Below are 14,523 nucleotides of genomic sequence, written 5' to 3'. Positions count from 1 at the left end.
TACAGACCTCTGTCATCATTTTAAATGGAAGAACTTGCACAATCGGTGGCTGACTAAATACTTTTTTTGCCCTACTGTATATACACATATATATATATATATATATATATATATATACACATAAACATATATATATATACACATAAACATATATATATATATGTACACACATACATACACACACACACATATATCTCTCTCTATATATATATATATATATATATATATATATACACACCTACATATGTATACACACATATATACATATGTAGTATGTATATTCTATAAATTATATATATATATATATACACACACATATACATATATATATGTGCTGTTGAAGCATCCTGGGCATCCACAACACCTCAGCAATGCCACAGGCCAATTGCCTCCGTGCCACGCCGTATTGATGCAGTAATCCGTGCAAAAGGATTCCCAACCAAGTACTGAGTGCATTAATTGACATATTCAAATTTTTGATTTTGTTTTGCTGTTAGAAATCTTTATTTTTTACTTGGTCTGAGGAAATATTCAAATTTTTTGAGATAGGATTTTTTAGTTTTCTTAAGCTGTATGCCATAGTCAGCAATATTAAAATAACAAAAGGCTTGCAATATTTCAGTTGATGTGTAATGAATCCAGAATGTATGACATTTTTCATGTTTTTAGTTGCGTTACAGAAAATAAAGGACTTAATCACAATAGTCTAATTTTCTGAAACAGTCCTTTATATGCCATCCATTCATCCATTTTTTTAACGCTTGTCCCTTTCGGCGTTGCGGGGGGTGCTGGAGCCTCTCAGCTGCATTCGGGCGGGAGGCGGCTTACACCCTGGACAAGTCGCCACCTCATCGCAGAGTAAATATAAAGAATAAATAAATATTAAGTTCTTAATAGAAATTCAGTTCAGGGGGGGGGTCATGACAGAAAATATTAGAGCAGCACTGGAGTATATTGTACCTATATTCATGTTGTAGGCAACAGTATAGTTTTAGCTATTGTGTACATAATGATGTATCTGTTGGCTGTGTATATGCTCTATATACACAGACGTCAAACTTAAGACCCAGGACCCAGATTCGGTGACCCCTGGGTCTCTTTACTGCGTGTATAACACCTGTTGAAAATGTTCCAACTTTTCAACTGGGCATTTTTTTAGAATGAATCTATAATAATGAGTGCAATCTTCAGATACTGTAAGACTATATTAGTATACTTTGGTTTTGAAAACACAAAGCATGACATGTGAGGATAGTTAGCTGCATAACTTAAATCCACATCATAATATGGCCTTAAAGTCTGGAAATAATAAATGCACCTCCCATTGTTTTTGCTTGTTTTCTAAGTCCAAACAATTATTTTCTTTATTTAAGGGACCATTTAAGAATAAAACAGTATGATTATACAAAATTATGCAGGACAGATATTCAAGTAAACTATGAGTATTTTTTTATATTATTTGAAACAAAAAAAATATTATTTACAGTATTCTATTTTATTCTATGCTTTTCTATTCAGTTAAAGATGAAGGGAAACAAAACAACATTTAGTGTAAGTCAAGCCACATGTGTATGATATGGTTTTGAAAATATGCCATATTTTGTAACTACGAGGTCTAAACCAAAATTTCTCTGCTAAAGTACATTCTATTCTATTCTATTCTATCCTATTTATATAAATGAGAACCAGAGCTACCATTGCACACCAGTGTTGGGGCGCCCCCTTCTGTCATTTTGTAGTAATGACAGGAGCATGTCACATGACTGATTGTACAAGTTGTTTCATCACAACTTTCCTTTGTAATCACAGCAGGAAAGAAAGACTAACAACACAGCCTTTCATTCATCCATTTTCTACCACTTGTCCCTTTCATTATTTTCTTATATTATTACCCATCAAAGGATGACATATATTTTACACTGGCTTGCTTTTGAGTAAGTAATTTTTTCAATGTGGTGTGAGCGAATGTCATAATAATACACTATATTTGTATTTACAACACTGTCTCTTAATATATATATATATATATATATATGTATGTATGTACATATATATGTATATATATACATACAGTATATATGTACATATATATGTATATATATACAGTCTATATATGTACATATATATATGTATATACATAAATCTGTATATATATATATATATACACACACACATATGTGTGTGTATATATATATAAATATATGTATATATATATATATATATGTGTATGTATGTATGTATGTAAATGTTGTCTGTCTATCTGTGTTGGCCCTGCAATGAGGTGGCGACCTGTCCAGGTGTACCACGCCTTCCACCCGACTGCAGCTGAGATAGGCTCCAGCGACCCTAAAAGGGACAAGCGGTAGAAAATGGATGGATGGATGGTGTTTTTTAGCACACACAGAGGTTAGGAAGTGGTAGGAAATGGATGGCTAGGAATTAAGGGGGAAGTGTGGTTTTCACCTTGTTAACTTCATATACATATTTTGTGGAGTTAATATCAAATCTTAATTTCTCTTCAACACATTTGCAGTTTACTTTTACCTGCTGCTTCTACTAAACGTAGTGTGGCTTTTCATTTCAATGTAGTCCAGTGTTTAACCGGGGCCGGCAAAAAATATCTGTTTCTCTGCTGTGGTCTGAATCAGCCATAACAAACACAAAGTCTGGCGCTAAAGTCATCGAGAAGCTTAAGTGCAAAAAATATGACTAATGTGGTAAAGGTGTATTTTCATTTGCACTTACATTTTATTGACAATCCATCTATTGTTATAATCCATCATTAATTTAGCTAGAGAGTATTTATTTTAGCACTGCGTGATTATATGTATTTATTTTTTCCCATCAGTTTTTTACATGTCCCTTCATTTGCAGTATATTTGTTTGGTATTTATTTTTAATCAGCTGGACCCAACTATAAGGTTTATGTGTTGGATAAATAATAACCTATGTGGTTAACACATGGTTTTATATTATTTAACAAGATTGGAAACTGTTAAAATGTAAGTAGGTTGGATATAATTATTAAATGTGAATCAAAAATCAAGAGTAAAATTTATTTTTCAGTATTAATATTTGAGTGGGCCCCTCTGTAATGGAAAAGTTGGCGCTCAAGGTCAAGAACTTTAAAAAGCCCCTTTAGCATTTTGTGTGTTCCGTTTTGATGTTGTTCACAGGCTGAAGGAATACCATGTCAATATGCACAAGTAATACAAATAATGCCTATAATAGGCTTTGGTTGACTATAGGCGACAAAGCATGTTATTATTATTATACTTAGTGTTTAAACTTTGTTCTCGTTTATGCCTTCTTGTCCATTTAAATATGCTATTTTTCGTGCTGAATTGGATTTTTATAAGCAAAAGGAGCCCAAAAGGAACGAGTTGCAGGCTGCTATTGGCCCCCCAGGCTGCACTTGGACGCCCGGCTTTAAGGAGAACCTATCAAACAATGGCTCAGTCCAAGCAGTTCCCCAGCAGGTGGTGCCGTCCTAAAGATAAACAACTTTGTTGTGATATTTTTTTCTATATATATAATTCTGTGATGCTTGTCATAGTCGGGGTCAAGGGTTAGCTATCTTATTTCGGGTTAGAGGCGGTGTATCCCTAGGACTGCTAATCGGTCAATTACAGGACACATTAAGAGAGGTGTCCAAAGTGCGGCCCGGGGGCCATTTGCGGACCGCAGCCGATCGTTTACCGGCCCGCCACACATTCTGCAAAAATTGCAAAATTGATAGTATTGCAAAAATAAAAATAAAAAACATTTAAAAAAAAGTGTACTGAGGTGAAATCTAATGAGAAAAAGTGGCAATGTTGACACAAAGCTGCCATGCAGGCAGTTTTTTTTCCTTTTATCTTTATTTTCTTTATTTTCCATTTGTCAAAAAAATAAAAAAGGACAAAAATATCTATGTCATAATGAATTATTACTTTAAAACTATCACTTTAAAATGTTTTATGTGGAAAAAATATTGCATATGTTGTGTGGTTGCCGTATAAAAACATGAAAGTTTTGAGAAAAGAGCATAAAACAAACAAAATAATAGTTCAAACTTAAAATCGACAGATATATATCGGAAGTTGATCTTGAAATTTAACTGTTAAAAGTAAAAAAAATAATAATGTATCACTTGAGTGGGGAACCTTTCAATTCTCAAATATATTTAGTAGGATTTTATTTAACTTTTCACTGTGATTACTCAAAAATATTAAATAATTAAAATCAATAGTATCCTGCATTATTGATCTTTGAGGGCTTTAATTGCTAAATAAAGGAACTCTCCTGAAGAAATCAATAAAGTACTATCTATCCATCTATCTATTTATCTATCCATCTATCTAAATACTGCATATTTCAGTTTTACTATAAAAAACAAAGTTGTCTTTGACTGAAAATGTATAAAACCTTATTTTACTTTATATCAACCTCAAGTTGATATAGAGATTTACTGTAAGCATTAAATAAAAAATAATAACAATTTGACTTACTTTTACCATTTTAGTGACTGAGACCCTCTATGCTCACCGGGAGCCATAAGGATAAAAAAAAAAAAAATCCTGTTATTTTGTTACGGTTTGAAAATGAAGAATATCAAAATGGCCCCCGCATGCTTAAATTTTTCCGTGTGCGGCCGTCTGTGGAAAAAGTTTGGACACCCCTGCATTAAGACAACAGCCAATTAGCACCTGTGGACAATTCAAAGTCTCCAATTAACATGCCATATTTTTGAACTGTAGGAGGACTAAACCAAGATTTACCCTCACAATATGTGGGCTGTGAGTCACTCTTTACTGCATTATTCACGATACAACCGTGGTTCTTCATCTAACTTTACATTTAAGGATGTATTCATATTATATTTCACTCACATGCATCCAACTTCATAAGGTCATGTGATTGTTCTTCTCTTTGTAAGCTTCATTTTTTATCCTCCAGACGTAACGTTGAGTCATAGGCCCAAAGAGTTCCAGTTTTGTCTCATCACTCCATAGAACAGTTTCCCAAAACCTTTGGGGTTTGTCCAGATGATTTTTGGCATACTGGAGTCTGTTTTTCTTGTGCCTGGTAGTCAGAAGTGGGGTGCGCCTAGGAGTTCTGGCATGGAGGCCTTCATCTCGTAGTGCGCGCCTTATTGTCTGGGACGAAACCTGCGTTCCCCCTCTGCAATGTCCTGTTGTAGTTCCTCAGCTGTTACCCGGGGGTTTTTCACCACTGTACGCTTCAAATACCGGACAGCAGTTGCACACAGCATCCTCTTTCTACCACGCCCAGGTAGTGTTTCCACTGTGCCTTTAGCTTTAAACTTGCGAATTATGCTCCCAACTGTGTCTCTTGGAATGTGTAATGTCTTTGCTATTTTCTTACATCCATATCCTTTCTTATGAAGAGAAATTACCCCCTCTCTTGACTTCTTTGACCACTCCCTGGACTTCACCATGTTGCAAATACACCATTGCCCATCTACAAGAAGCTGAGCGTCACAGTCTTTTTCAATCAGTTTAATTGTTGCTCGTTATGGTTCTAATCACATCTACAGGTGTTTTCAACACCTGATTGAAAAGACCTTATTCAAATTCTGTTCTTTAGAGTTCTGATCTTCAAGGGGTTGAATAATTTTGTCAATGAGATATTAAGAGAAATGACACTGTTTGGTATGTTACAAAATATAATGCTGTAATTCAAGTTGCATTTGTCTATTTAATGCATCTTTATTTGATATGACTATAAACAAAATACGGACTAAATGTCCAACTTGCTAAAACACCAAAATTGTTTGGGGGTTGAATAATTTTGAACACAACTGTAAAAGACAAGTTGTCTTGTATGTTCACTACCTTATTTAAGGACAAACTTGCAATAAGAAACATATGTTTAATGTACCGTAAGACTTTTTTGTTAAAATGAAGCCAATAATGACATTTTTTTGTGGTTCCCCTTATAAATACTTTTGGTACCGGGACAGCACTAATACACACACACTGAGCACCCACTGGCAGAAATGTAAATCGGCGCCTGTGGTTGTGTGTGATAGTGTTTACTGATATGAGCATTTTAATGAAAGTCCAACATCTTTACAAAATTGTCCGTTGGATCTTTTTACTCATAAAACTTTCCTTGCCTCTCGTCTTCAGCTCCTACAATGTGGGCCAACTCAATCCCTAGCATCCTCCCGGGGGAGAAAAAACAACATAGGTTTGTTTTGTCAGCTTCTCCACTGGCTGCACAGGGTCAGATGCCAGCATGTTGCTATTGCCTGCAGCACTGGGACCTCAGTGGGGGGTGTGGGGGTGTGATAGTGTACACCTCTTGCAGCCTGCACAACAATCTAATCACCTGAGCACACCTGCCTCCTCGTCCTCTCTTTAGAAACGGGGCCACCGAGCGACGACACATCAATCATTTGGCAGGAGAGCTGGGTCTTTTTCGACCCAACTTAGCATGATCTATTCCAGGGGTCACCAACGCGGTGCCCGCGGGCACCAGGTAGCCCGTAAGGACCATATGAGTAGCCCGCTGGCCTGTTCTAAAAATAGCTCAAATAGCAGCACTTACCAGTGAGCTGTCTCTATTTTTTTTTTAAAATTTGATTTATTTACTAGAAAGCTGGTATCGCTTTGCTCGTCATTTTTAATTCCAAGAGAGACAAAACTCAAATAGACTTTGAAAATCCAGAAAAATATTTTAATGACTTGGTCTTCACTTGTTTAATTAAGTTCATTTATTTTTTTTACTTTGCTTCTTATAACTTTCAGAAAGACAATTTTACAGAAAAACTACAAACTTAAAAACGATTTTAGGATTTTTAAATACATATACCTTTTTACCTTTTAAATTCTTTCCTCTTCCTTCCTGACAATTTAAAATTCAAAGCCCACCAGCCTGCACCAAACTTTTGGTGCCTTGTTGACACAGAAAAGTACAGTGGTGTATGCGCAGCAGCTATGAAGGTTGCAAGCCTGTTTGGTTCAACTTATCTTTGTGAATCAGCCTTTTTTGACATGAACTTTATCAAGAACAAACACAGAACACGCCTCACTGATGCACATCTGCAAGACTCCCTCAGAGTTGCAGTGTCAAGTTACACACCAGAGTACAACACACTAGTTAACAGCAATGCCAGGCTTCCCACTTACTGACTAGAGGGGGGGGTTTCCCACATCTGAAGTCTTCTCCAAGGTTTCTCATAGTCAGCATTGTCACTGGCGTCCCACTGGATGTGAATTCTCCCTGCCCACTGGGTATGAGTTTTCCTTGCCCTTTTGTGGGTTCTTCCGAGGATGTTGTAGTCGTAATGATTTGTGCAGTCCTTTGAGACATTTGTGATTTGGGGCTATATAAATAAACATTGATTGATTGATTGATTGAAAGAAACATATAACAGATTTGGTGTCCACTTCAAAGTGTGACATGATTTATTTAAAAAATTTGAGAGTTGAATTTTGTATTTTACATGAGTTATTATTTGTACAAACATGGTGCAAAGTAATTAATGATTTGTTAAAAAATGTTATTAGCTAGCTGGTTAAAATGGGATATTGTGATTTCACAAGACTGTCTTAGAAGTGATCATTTGAAAATGTTCAATTTGAAAAATGTGCACTTACAGAAAATATAAAAATAAAGTGTTGCATATTGATATTTATCTGTTTCTATATATATTTATTGCGAGTAATCATTAAGGTCAAGGGTGTCAAAGTCAAATACAGATTGGGCCAAAATTTAAAAACTGAACAATGCCGCGGGCCAAGATTGAACAAATGAACCTTTTAATAGTGACCCAAACAAGTTTTGCATTGAATATTGAACAAGCAAGGCTTATATATTAATAATAATGAAAAAATATCAATGGTATATCAAAAAAATTTACATAAAAATTGATTGCCTCTTTTCTATTTGCAGCCTTCTGAGGTAAATATCAAAATAAACTTTTTCCACAGGCTATTAATAGATTTTAAAATAACAATAATTCATTAATCAAACATTCAAGCCTTGAAGTAGCAAGAGAAAGTGCATGAATAAAACGTTGGTTATTGCTCAGATTATTTAACTTAATAGTGCAAAACCAACTTTCAAAAAACAAACGAAAAAACATCAACGGTGAATTCAATACAATTTAAATAAATTAAAAAAATGCCTCTTTTCTGTTTGTAGCCTTCTGAGGTAAATATCAACATTAACTTTTTCCACAGACTAATACATCTGAAAATAAAATAATGAGGTGGGCGGGGTTTGGTGTTGTATATTGTAGCGTCCCGGAAGAGTTAGTGCTGCATGGGATTCTAGGTGTTTGTTCTGTTGTGTTTGTTGTGTTATGGTGCGGATGTTCTCCCGAAATGTGTTTGTCATTCTTGTTTGGTGTTTGTTCACAGTGTGGCTCATATTTGTAACAGTGTTAAAGGTGTTTATACGGCCAACCTCAGTGTGACCCGTATGTCTGTTGATCAAGTATGCCTTGCATTCACTTGTGTGTGTGTGTGGAAGCCGCGTATATTATGTGACTTGGCCGGCACGCTGTTTATATGGAGGAAAAGAGGACGTGATGACAGGTTGTAGAGAACGATAAAGGCAGTGCCTTAAAAGGCCCCCAATATTGTTGTCCGGGTGGAAATATGAGTATTAGCGGTGTATGCGGTATACACAAGCGGGCCAGCTCTAATGTTAATGTGATATTGACTCAAGGGCCAAATGAAATTACATGACGGGTCAAATTTGGCCTGCGGGCCAGAGTTTGACACCCATGATTAAGATGATCAGTGTTTCCACAAAGATAAATATCATTAAAGGCCTACTGAAACCCACTACTACCCACCACGCAGTCTGATAGTTTATATATCAATGATGAAATATTAACATTGCAACACATGCCAATAAGGCCTTTTTAGTTTACTAAATTGCAATTTTAAATTTCCCGGGAGTTTCGTCTTCAAAACGTCGTGTAATGATGACGTATACGCAAGACGTCACGGGTTTTTAGGAAGTATGAGCGCTGCACACACACACAGCTAAAAGTCGTCTGCTTTAACGGCATAATTACAGTATTTTGGACATCTGTGTTGCTGAATCTTTTGCAATTTGTTCAATTAATATTGGAGAAGTCAAAGTAGAAAGATGGAGTTGGGAAGCTTTAGCCTTCAGCCACACAAACACAGTGATTCCTTGTTTAAAATTTCTGGAGGTGAAACTTTCCTATGGATCAGAGCGCGGTCAAGCGAACATGAATCACAACGGAATGTCAACCAGCAGGTTTCGGTGAGAAAATTGTGGTTAAAAAGTCAGTTCTTACCGGAGAAAAGCTGAGCTTGTGCCGTCCATAGCTGCCGTCGACTCCCCTGAGACACTGCGCGTCAAGACACCCGTGGAGACACACCTCCGACTATCAGGTACTATTTAACTCACTAAAACACTAGCAACACAATAGAAAGATAAGGGATTTCCCAGAATTAACCTAGTAAATGTGTCTAAAAACATCAGAATCCGTCCCAATGTAATCGCGTTTTTTTTTTTTTTTTACTTTTTTTTCCTAGTCCGTCGCTATCAATATCCTCAAACACAAATCTTTCATCCTCGCTCAAATTAATGGGGAAATTGTCGTTTTCTCGGTCCTAATAGCACTTTTTGTTGGAGGCTCCCATTAAAAACAATGTGAATATGTGAGGAGCCATCAAACATGTGACGTCATCGTCTGCGACTTCCGGTAGAGGCAGGGCTTTTCTCTTAGCACCGAAAGTTGCGAACTTTACCGTGGATGTTCTCTACTAAATCCTTTCAGCAAAAATATGGCAATATGGAGAAATGATCAAGTATGACACATAGAATGGACCTGCTATCCCCGTTTAAATAAGAAAATCTCATTTCAGTAGGCCTGTAATTATTAATAATAACATAGAGTTAAAGGTAAATTGAGCAAATTGACTATTTCTGGCAATTTAAGTGTGTATCAAACCGGTAGCCCTTCGCATTAATCAGTACCCAAGAAGTAGCTCTTGGTTTCAAAAAGGTTGGTGACTCCCGATCTATTCCTTTTTGTGATGAACCTTCTTACCTCGTTTCTTGCTGTCTGCTTACGATTGATAACATCCCAGCTGGAGCTCCTTCATTAGCCACCCACAGCCAGATTAAGCAGGGCAATAATGTACCAATCAGCAGCAATTACACACTGATAAGCTATGGGGAGAACTTTGCTGAGGACGGCAACAAACAAAAATAGTATTTGCTGTATTTTTATGTAGGATAAAAGGTTGTGCGGCTTCACATATATTTGCATGTGTTATACAAATAGGACACGTTTATTGCACATTGTTTTGCCTGCAGTCAATCGCCTTCTTACTATGAGAGGAATTTTAAAACCTATGTTTCCTGCTGGTCGTAATTAGGTGCTAATTGAAGCCATCATCCAGCATCTGTGGTGTTATTGAAAATTTGATCAGCAGTCAAGTGCCGCAAGGATTGGAATAGTTTAGGGCAGGGGTGCCCACACTTTTTCTGCAGGCGAGCTACTTTTCAATTGACCAACTCGAGGGGATATACCTTATTTATATATATCATTTATATTTATTTATTTATGAAAGAGACATTTTTGTAAACAAGTTAAATGTGTTTAATGATAATACAAGCATGTGTAACACATATGGATGTCTTTCTTTCACGAAGACAAGAATATAAGTTGGTGTATTACCTGATTCTGATGACTTGCATTGATTGGAATCAGACAGTAATGATGATAACGCCCACATTTTCAAATGGAGGAGAAAAAAAGTTGTCCTTTCTGTACAATACCACATGAAAGTGGTTGGTTTTTGGCATCTAATTCATCCAGCTTCCATACACTTTACAAGAAAAACATTGGCGGCAAATTCCGTAGCTTGCTTGATTGACATTCACGGCACCCGAGGGTCTTGTGAGATGACGCTGGCTGCTGCCAGTTCATTATTATGAAAAAATGACAGAGAGGAAGGCGAGAAACACTTTTTATTTCAACAGACTTTCGCGCCGTCCCTTCCGTCAAAACTCTAAAGGCCGACTGCACATTTCCTATCTTCACAATAAAAGCCCTGCTTCATGCTGCCTGCGCTAACAAAATAAGAGTCTCGGAAAGCTGGCGTGCACAAGTGATGTGCACGCCAGCTTTCTGAGGGATCGCTTGTGCACGCCAGTTTTCCGAGACTGTATTTAGTTAGCGCAGGCAGCATGAAGCAGGGCTTTTATTGTGAAGATAGGAAATGTGCAGTCGGCCTTTAGAGTTTTGACGGAAGGTACGGCGCGAGAGTCTGTTGAAATAAAAAGTGTTTCTCGCCTTCCTCTCGGTCATATTTTCATAATAATGATCTTGCAGCAGCCAGCGTCATCTCACAAGACCCTCCGGTACCGTGAATGTCATTTAAGTGACGTCTTGGTGAAGATTGATGATCACTAATTTTTAGGTCTATTTTTTTTAAAAGCCTGGCTGGAGATCGACTGACACACCCCCCGCGGTCAACTGGTAGCTCGCGATCGACGTAATGGGCACCCCTGCTTTAGGGCTTGTCATTAAACACAGAGTAACGTGATCATGCAGGACACTACCACCAAATGTATTCCCATTTGAGACTGCAGCAAGAAAAAAATATGCAATGGAACTATTAGACGTGCACACATTGTACAAACGTGCTGGAATGATATGAAAATGAAATACATTTCGTACCACTTTCAAGCTCAAGTCAATTACATGTACATCGGAATAAATTAGAAAATGGTGTTCAATTCCATAATTTTCGTGCATTACGATATCTTTGACCCCACTCCCTCGCCAACATCTCCTGACTTAAATGTGTCGGTAAAGATTCGCACATCTAAGACCTGAAGAAAGGTTTGTTGCAGATCTTTTTGTCGCGACCGGGTCGCGTGGCGATGCAGGGGTTGTTCTCCCAGGAAGCAAGAGGACGACTCCGAATAGGACTTGCAAGTATCGATATAATTTAATCGTAACTGAACACAAACAGGTACCAAACCGAAAACAAACAGACGGAACAAAGTGCCAATCGCACCGGAAGCTAAGGCTATAATCTAGCACAGACGAGAGCAGTGGTTCTCAAATGGGGGTACGCGTACCCCTGGGGGTACTTGAAGGTATGCCAAGGGGTACGTGAGATTTTTAAAAAATATTCTAAAAATAGCAGCAATTCAAAAATCCTTTATAAATATATTTATTGAATAGTACTTCAACAAAATATGAATGTAAGTTCATAAACTGTGAAAAGAAATGCAACAATGCAATATTCAGTGTTGACAGCTAGATTTTTTGTGGACATGTTCCGTAAATATTGATGAAGGGGCGGTTTAGCTCGGTTGGTAGAGTGGCCGTGCCAGCAACTTGAGGGTTGCAGGTTCAATTCCCGCTTCTGCCATCCTAGTCACTGCCGTTGTGTCCTTGGGCAAGACACTTTACCCACCTGCTCCCAGTGCCACCCACACTGGTTTAAATGTAACTTAGATATTGGGTTTCACTATGTAAAGCGCTTTGAGTCACTTGAGAAAAGCGCTATATAAATACAATTCACTTCACATGTAAACATTTATTTTTTTGTGAAGAAATGTTTAGAATTAAGTTCATGAATCCAGATGGATCTCTATTACAATCCCCAAAGAGGGCACTTTAAGTTTATGTGTAGAAATCTTTATTTATAATTGAATCACTTGTTTATTTTCAACAAGTTTTTAGTTATTTTTATATATATTTTTTCCAAATAGTTTAAGAAAGACCACTGCAAATGAGCAATGAGCACTGTTATACAATTTATTAAATCAGAAACTGATGACATAGTGCTGTATTTTACCTGTTTATTTCTTTTTTTCAACCAGGGGATACTTGAATTAAAAAAATGCTCACAGCGGGTACATCACTGAAAAAAGGTTGAGAACCACTGGACTAGAGCATGGAACAAAACTCACTTGGAAACAATGAAGCCAGAACGAGGGATCAACAAAGTCAGACTTAAATAGTAGTCTCTTGATTAGACACAGGTGTGTCCCAAACAACAGAGGCAGGTGAAAATCCTAAGTAACCATGGTGACTAAACTCAGAAGGTGCACAAACCGGAACTAAAGGAGTCCAAGACTAACAGAACATAACTAAACAAAACATGATTCGGACCAAGGATCATGACACTTTTGCTGTTATGAGTGTGAACCAGGAGTTTACTATACTGGACTTTTTGACAATTTTTCCCATTTTATGATACAATGAATTTATGTTGTATTAGCTGTAAACTGCAACCATCAACATTCAAGACTAAAAAAGAAGAACCTAAGCAATCCATTATTGAAATAGTCCGTGTGTCGTGCATCCTTAGAATATAATAAGTGCCACTTTTTTAGTTGAGCTTCTGAAGCTTCCAATCCAATCCACTTTCTTTATATAGCACATTTAAAAAAGCAATAGCATTTTCACAAAGTGCTGCTCAGAAGTTAAGACATACACACTAGAAGAGTCAGTAATATAAAAAAAATGTATCATAAACATAAAATACATCAGAGAAAATAAGATGGACGAAAATCACACAACTCTCATGTTGGTTTAAAAGCCAAAGAGTAAAAATATGTTTTAAAACGTGATGTAAAAGTCATTAAAGAGGGAGTCGTCCGAATAACAAAAGGGATATTGTTCCAAAATTTGGGTGCCACAGCAGAAAATACACGATCACCTCTGGATTTTAAATGGGTTTTTGGGACAACAAGAAGAAAATGATCAGCTGACCTCAGACACCTATTGGGATGTACATTTTTAAAAACCCCGTTTCCATATGAGTTGGGAAATTGTGTTGGATGTAGGTATAAACAGAATAGAATGATTTGCAAATCTTTTTCAACCCATATTCAATTGAATGCACTACAAAGACATGTTTGATGTTCGAACTCATAAAGTTTATTTTTTTTGCTAATAAAAATTAACTTAGAATTTCATAGCTGCAACACGTGCCAAAGTAGTTGGGAAAGGGCATGTTCACCAGTGTTACATCACATTTTCTTTTAACAACACTCAATAAACATTTGGGAACTGAGGAAACTAATTGTTGAAACTTTAAAAGTGGAATTCTTTCCCATTCTTGTTTTATGTAGAGCTTCAGTCGTTCAACAGTCCGGGGTCTCCGCTGTCGTATTTTACGCTTCATAATGCGCCACACATTTTCGATGGGAGACAGGTCTGGACTGCAGTCGGGCAAGAAAGTACCCGCACTCTTTTACGAAGCCACGCTGTTGTAACACTTGTCTTGCTGAAATAAGCAGGGGCGTCAATGATAACGTTGCTTGGATAACATTAGTTGCTCCAAAACCTGTATGGACCTTTCAGCATTAATGGTGCCTTCACAGATGTGTAAGTTACCCATGCTTTGGGCACTAATACACCCCCACACCATCACAGATGCTGGCTTTTGAACTTCGTGCCTATAACAATCCGAATGGTTATTTCCCTCTTTGTTCCGGAGGACACCACGTCCTCTGTTTTCAAATATAATTTGAAATGTGAACTCGTCAGACCACAGA

The sequence above is a fragment of the Nerophis ophidion genome, linkage group LG12, assembly GCF_033978795.1.
Source record: "Nerophis ophidion isolate RoL-2023_Sa linkage group LG12, RoL_Noph_v1.0, whole genome shotgun sequence".
NCBI classification, from domain to species: Eukaryota; Metazoa; Chordata; class Actinopteri; order Syngnathiformes; family Syngnathidae; genus Nerophis; species Nerophis ophidion.
Note: the sequence above shows the minus strand (reverse complement) of the source record.